A 7,533-nucleotide genomic window follows, 5' to 3' on the forward strand; every position below is an offset into this window, starting at 1 on the left:
ACGGTGGTCTCACGGCTGTTACACAGCACTCATGATGGTACATGGTACATGTGAGGCTGACACCTGTATGTGAGCACTCACGGTGTATGTACTGTGAGAGGATCATGCCTGTAACTGAGCACTCATGGTGCATGTACGGTTTGGAGCATGTGACTAGCTCAACAGTCATGGTTCATATAGTGTGGGAGGCTCCCACCTGCATCCCAGTACTCATGAAGTATGTACAGTGGGAGGCTTACACCTGTAACTCAGAAGCCACGGGGCATATTGTGTGGGAGTCTCGAGCCTATAACCCAGCAAGCATGGTGCGTTTACTGAGGAAGGTTCATGCCTATACGTGATCACTGATGTTGAGTATACTATGGGGGGATGTCTCATGCTTAAAACTGAACATTCATTGTGCATGTAATATGGTGGCCTTGTGGCTTTAACACAGACCTCATGATGCATGCACTCTATGGTGCTCTGGCCTGTAACCCACAATCCATGGGGTGTGTAGTCTCACACTTGAATCCCTACCTTCATGGTGCATTTAATGAGGAAGGCTCTTGGCTCTAAGCAACCACTGCTACTGAATGTACTGTGTGTGTGTGTGTGTGGGTGGGTTCATGGAAATAGCCCAACCCTCATGGTGCATGGACTGTGGGCAGCTCAAGTCCATTACCTAGCATTCACGGTATGAGTAACATGGTGGACTTCGGGCTGCTAACCCAGGACTCATGCAGCACATACTGTGGGAAGCTAAGACCTGGAACCCAGCATGCATTGTGCAGGTACTGTGGTTGTCCCATGACTATAACCTAGCATTTATTGTGAATGTACTGTTTGAGACCCCAAGCAATAAGCCATCACACATGGTGGGTATACTGTGGGAAGCTCTTACCTTTAAGCCAGCATTCATCAAGCATACATTGTGAGAGGCTCAAGTCTGTAACATAGCATTCATGGTGTATGTACAGTTGGGGGATTACAGCTGTTATCTAAAACTCCATACTTATGTACTATGGAGAACTCACACCACTAACCCAGCACATGGGAGAGAGAGAGAGAGAGAGAGAGAGAGAGAGAGAGAGAGAGAGAGAGAGAGGCTCATGCCTGGAGACCACCAATCATTATGAATGTACAGGGTAAGGATCAACCCAGTGAGCCAGTACTTGTGGTACATGTACTGTGTGTGGGAGGTGCATGCCTATAACCCAACACTCATGGTGCATATACTGTGGCAAGTTCAGGCCTAGAACTTAGCATTCATGGTGCATGGACTATGAGACCTCCAGCTTGTAACTCATCCCTCATGTTGCATGTACTGTGAGGGACCGACATCTCTATACCAGTACTCATGGTACAAATCCTATGGGAGTCTCACACTTGGAACCCATCTCTCACGGCACATGTCCTTTGGGGGGGGGGTCTCACACCTATAACCCATAAGTCAGGGTGCATATACTCTGATGGGCTCATACTGTATCCATGGTGCATGTACTGTGTGTGTGGGTCTCACTTTAGTAACTTCCTCAGGCTTGACAGAAAAATGATCAAGAAAATGTCAGGATTCTCATTTCAGAGACAACATCCCATGGGAAATAATGACTTAGAAGCGGCTTCCTTCCCTGTCTCGGGGCTTGAGCAGGCAATTGTGTTAGTGAATTTACCACACTATGACAAGAAGAAAAAAAAAAGAGACAAACCTCGTGATGTGAGGAAATTGTGTTTGTGGTTGCGCAGGTTTCAGTCTGTCCTCCCTTAGCCTTGTCTATTTTTAGCCCGGGATGAGGTAGAACATCTTGTTGGGAGCACATCATGGTACGAAACTCGTCACCTCACCAAACCACAAAGCAGCAAGGGGCAAAAGAGACCTGTTATGGTTTAGCTACGAAATGTTCTTTAAAGACTCGTGCCTTGAAAGCTTTACACTCAGCCTGTGGCAAGTTTGCAAGATTATTATTAAGAGTGTGCTAACTTCATCAAGGTATTAATTGCTATGATGTCTCAGTCCAATAGATTATTGGCACATCCTTACCTGGTTTGAGGACATAGGTCACTCAGGGGATGCCCTTTTAAAAAAGTCTTTTTATTTTATTTTATTTTATTTTTTTGCTTTAGCTGCTGTTTATTGACATTCAGGTGGTCACTATAGCAACAGGCCTGGAGATGCTGCAGAATACAAGGCGGAGCTTGTCTGCAGTGGCAGAGGAGTGGAGTGCACAGGATGTGGGGGAGGACAAAGCTGTTGAGAAAGCAAATCAGGGCCAGGGCCAGGGACAAAAGTAATCTACACTGAAACCCTGTACCCCCCGCCCCCAGCCCCTATGCTTGCTGTTTCCTGACTCCAGACCAAGGTTGGGAATTCGCTGGGTAACTTTCTATAGGAGCAAAGTACACAGAGATTTGCTGTCCTTTTGTGATAAAGTCCATAAAGGTTTGTGATAAAGGTTTCCATTCCTGCATTCCTCCTTCACCCCTGGCTCCAATAGGATCATATGATAGATAGCTGGGCTCTGTTGCTGGGTTTCACAGGCTTTAATTTCCCCTGGTGTCCGAGCCTACTAGCGCCACACTATGGCCAAGCTTGAGTATTACAAGCATTGCTGGCCTAATGAATGGGATTGGGGAAGGGATGGGGCAGGGGCTAGAAGAGGAGCTCCAGAGGGCCATCAAGGCACGGGCACTACATGCATGGTGTTGGTGAAGCAACAACCAGGGCACCACTTGGTCAGCACAATGCTTACATCTCCCTTCTTGAAGAAGCCTTTGGCCTTGCCAATATTCATGGCCAAATTTACATGAAGGTTAACGTCCTCAGTCTAACGTCCTCAGTCTAGGCGTCATATACCTCAAAGGGAAGGTGCTGAGGTACAGGTGGGCCTGGTGAGCAGTCTGGGGATTGCGAGTCACAGCAATGGCAGGAGCACAAGGGCTGTACCTGGTCACTTGGTGAGCACTCCTGTCAGACTTGGTGGGCACAATACTGGCCCCATTGTAGCACTTGAAGGAGGCCTCCAAGGCGCCCTCCGCAGAAGCTTCTATGGGGTCACTGTTAATGGACACCAGATGGCAAGTTCCTTGTATAACTGCAAGTGGTAGATGGCAGCCTCTGCCTCCCGGGTAATCAGGTGCTGCGTGAGAATAGCCTCCAGAGGGTCATCCCCTATGGCTGTTCCTCCTGACAGCATGATGCAGTCAGTCTGCTACATCTAGGATGGCATTGGCCACATCATCCCTGCCTTTAGCATGAATGGGGTGTGGCTTCTTGATCATGCTCTCCCGCATCTAGAAAGGGACAGTCAAGGGCTCTTGGTAAGAGCTCATCACTAAATGGCAGAAGACCAGGCTGAGACCCTAGGCCACCTTCAGTGATAATTGCCAAGAAGATCCCCTGAAGATTGTGCAGGTGCACAGATCACAGCTTTGTGGGGGTGCGTTTGCCCAAAGACCAGATCTCCTAGGTGGAGAATGTAGAAGGAAGGAAATAGCATGTGCATGTGTGGCACAGATGACAGGCTTCCTAGCTCGGTTGCATCGTATGTTCATTTTCTGAGCCAGGAAGACCTTCTCTGCAGGAATCTCAATGCCCAGGTCACCACGATCCTGTCACCATCCTCCCAAATCTCATCAAACCTGCTGACACCTTCATGGTTCTTGGTTTTGCTGATGATCTTGATGTTCTTCCCCTTCTCTGCCAGGACCTTCCTAACCCCCATGAATGTCGGCTGCCTTGTGGATGAAAGATGCAAACGCCATGTCTACATCTTGCTCCGAGCCAAACTTCAGATGCTGGATGCCTTTTCTGACATGGCAGGGAGGTCCACAGCAGCGCCAGGCAGGTTCATGCTCTCTTGTTGCCCAAGGAGCCACCCTTCTCTACCTCTGTCATCAGGAAGTCAGCGTCTTTCTCTTTCACCTGCAGTGAAATGAGTGTGCCATCCACCTAGATCTTGCTGCCCACCTCCACCACCGTGCAGATGTTCATATAGTCCAGCCACAGGATGCTCTCGTTACAGTTTTCCATGTAGGCGTTGTCCAGGCTCCCTTCATTATCTCCACTTCTGCAGTGCTGCTACCCTTGACGCCTCATCCGGATCTCAGATACCTTTGTGTCCAGAGCCACGGAAAGTGAATGGTAGAGAATGAGATCAGAAGCTTTCTGTGGCTGCCCGGATGCTCTCCATGGTCTCCGTATGGTACTCACGGGTTCCATGAGAGAAATTCAGTCGAGCCACATTCATTCCAGACTTAATCATCTCCTTCAGCATCTCCACAGATCGGGAAGCAGGCCTAATGGTACGAATGATGCCAGTGCTGTGGGCCATGATGGGTACAGAATCAATGTCCAGGCTGCACATGTGTTCCAGGAACGTTGTCAACTATGGCTGCATGGAGCTGCTGGGTCTAAATGAAGGCAGTTTTTGCTTTGTTCTGTGGCTTTGGCATGGTTCCTGAAGTCTTCAGTGTAGTAGGGTGCGCTCTGGATCCTGCTGAAATACCTAAATTGGACATCTCTTCCCTCCCTCCTCCTACACACACACTCTCCCTTCCTTCATCTGTCTTATCCCTCATTTCTCCTTTTTTCTTGCATCTCCCACTTTCACTTCTGCACTTCTTCTCACTCATTCCTTTCCTCATTTTCTGGAAACCTTCCCTCTCCTGATTTTTGAAGATGATTCTCAGAGCTTCCCGTTCTTTAATTTAAATGCAATGCTTTTCTTGATTATTTGGAAATTTCACATAATGTGTTCTCTGATCCCATTTACTTCCCAGTCCTCTCAGGTCGACTCCCACTCTTAAGGCCTCCACCAAAACAAAAGAAGGGAAAAAAAAATACTAAGTCCAATTTGTGCTGCGCATGTGCTCACTGGAGCATGGACAAGGTAGCCAGCCCTTTAAAGATTACCGAGACCTTTCCGACCCCACTGGAAGCCATCAACTGTGAAGAGCTACACTTCAGCATCCTTACCACAATTTTTAGGAGCTCTCTTCAAAGAGTTTCTTTTTGGGGGGTGAGATGGAAGTGAGGAGAGAAGTTGTTGCAGAAAGAAACCTTCTTTGCCTCTCATTCTCAACTGTGAGGCCACAGTCATTGACACCACTGCAGAGGAAGTCTCTTGTCCTTCACAGTCAGAGGCAGCACAGATGATGAATGTCCACGTGGTTTCTGGACATAGCAGAAACCATGGCACCATAGCTCACGTAGCTCTGTTCCACCAGCTTTCCTTCCAATTTCATGAGTCCACTTTTAAAAAGCACCTTCTCATGGACTTGCCCTTCTCTAGTTTTTACAGGGATGCTGTGAGACCTGCAGACTCCTTCACCACCACCTTGACTCCCTTTGGTGCTTATGTGGGACTCTCAGGATTCTCAGAACTGTTTTGAGATGGCAGGGGCTGGCTTCCATCAAAGCCATACTCCAGGTTTTCATCCTCAATGGCTTATTCCTTGGTCTGGCTCTGCAGCACTGACTCCCCCCCACCTGCTCCAGCAGCTCATAGATGGAGTAGATGTTGGGGGTGGACTGATTTGAAGTGCTGGATCTAAGCTATGATGGCAGCTCATGTGGTCCTACTAAAGAGATCAGAGTCCACATGAGATGGCAGTCTCCTGTAATAACACCATGGAAGAGGCAAATGCAAGAGGGTCAACACGAACTTGAGGCCAGCCTGGACTCCATGGCAAGTTTCAACACAGACAGAGTACATAGAAGGACTCTGAATAAAAATGAAGAAGAAGAAGAAGAAGAAGAAGAAGAAGAAGAAGAAGAAGAAGAAGAAGAAGAAGAAGAAGAAGAAGAAGAAGAACAACAACAACAACAACAACAACAACAACAACAACAACAACAACAACAACGAGTGTGAAGTCTCCTGAATGGAATCCCAGCTTGTTAGGAAACGGAAGCAGGTGGATTGATTGATTCCAAATGTCAGGTCAACATGAGTAGCACAGTGAGGCCCTATATCTCATAAAGAAAAGAAAGAACAAGTAGACGAATAGGGCTTAGTAGGGAGCACAGGCACAAACTGTCACTTACATCAACAGGCAATTGTATAAGGGACAAGTGCAATGTGCTGAGGTAAATGATGCTGAGACACTTGGAGATCCGTAGGCAACAGAATGTCCATGGGTCCCAATCTCTTCCTATATTAAAAGATGAACTAGTCTCCGTCAGGGTCAATGGTGTAACACAAGAATACAGAACTCCCAGAAATAAGGACAGGAAATTATGTGATCCCCAAATGAGCAAATGTTGCTTAGAAGTGACTTCAAAAGACGATTAGATAAATGAACAGATGGACAAGTTCTGGAAGTATAGGTCACTGATATATAAATGTCCAGCAAGCTTAAGGCCCCGAGTTTAATCTTCAGAAACCCCAAAGCAAAACTAAATAAACCTAAAAGAGGAAAGAAAACGCCAAGAATTGAGCAAAGATATCTAGATAACACTGAGCACAGGAACAGGAGCATCTTCACTGTCATTGGAGACACTGTACACGTAAATGCCACATATCCATTAAAATGGGAGATATTAAGGTGACAGTTACACTAGCTCCTAGTCTTGTTGCTTTGTCAAAATACCCAACAAAAGCAATCGAAGGAAGACTTCATTTTGCCTCACAGTTTTTGAGTATATGCTACCAGGAAGTGGGGGAAATGAGAAGTGCTCAGCTGGCTTTCTATTTTTTTCTGCCATTCCAGGCCCCAGTATATGGGGTGCTCCTCACAGTCGACAGACTTCCCACATTTAGTAGCGTAATCTAGATAATCACTCACAGGCATGGGCAGAGACTTGTCCCCTAGAGGATCCTGGAGTCTATCACTTTGACAACTCTTACATAGGCTATAACAAGAGTCAAGACATCTGGAGACATTAGGATATTCAGTCATTGCTTCAAGGAACCAAAACACGGTAAGGTCTAATGTAGTCCTAGTCTGTCAGAAACAATCCAGGAGAGGCTAAAGGCTACTGGATGACTTTCCCAAAAGGTGGCCCAGCATTTTTTGTATGGTCTGTGATGGGTGAGTTCAATGACAAGGTCCCCAAAAGAGTTCATTTTAGGATTATTTTTTTGCAGCTGATACGCCTTTCCTGTTATTATTAAATGATAATCCTTGGGCATCAGCCCACCCTAGTGATCAGATGTCCTGTTGATCAACATAAAGATGAACATTCATGAATTAATGCTGTTTCGATGAATTAATGATTCTATAGAATTCCTATTTTGATTCAGATAATTTTAGGAAGAAAGTCTTAAGAGATGGTCTTAGTCAGTTTGCTAGAAAGATGTAGTAAAGTGAGAATCAAGACTAGAATGTGCCCGCTCCTCACAATAGTAAATTAAGGCGGTGTAATAAGAAATACAGTGAGCTTTCAGAATCACACTAAAAAGAGAACTGTGCTGGGGACGAATTTGTGTTTAAGGAAAAACATCTAGGTCCAAGGATAAAGCCATAGGTGTGCGCTATGGTAAAGCAAGGCCATGTAAAAACTATTGCTTTAAACTTAAAATGAGCACATCAGAATGAAACACTGATTTGAATCAA

At 46.2% G+C, this 7,533-nt stretch overlaps 1 pseudogene; it reads right to left on the reverse strand.

Annotated features, from left to right (window-relative positions):
- Positions 1–2,654: 2,654 nt before the first annotated feature.
- On the reverse strand, positions 2,655–4,440 carry LOC110313932 (annotated as a pseudogene).
- Between the last annotated feature and the right edge of the window lie 3,093 nt (positions 4,441–7,533).

The sequence above is a fragment of the Mus pahari genome, chromosome X (assembly GCF_900095145.1).
Source record: "Mus pahari chromosome X, PAHARI_EIJ_v1.1, whole genome shotgun sequence".
NCBI classification, from domain to species: Eukaryota; Metazoa; Chordata; class Mammalia; order Rodentia; family Muridae; genus Mus; species Mus pahari.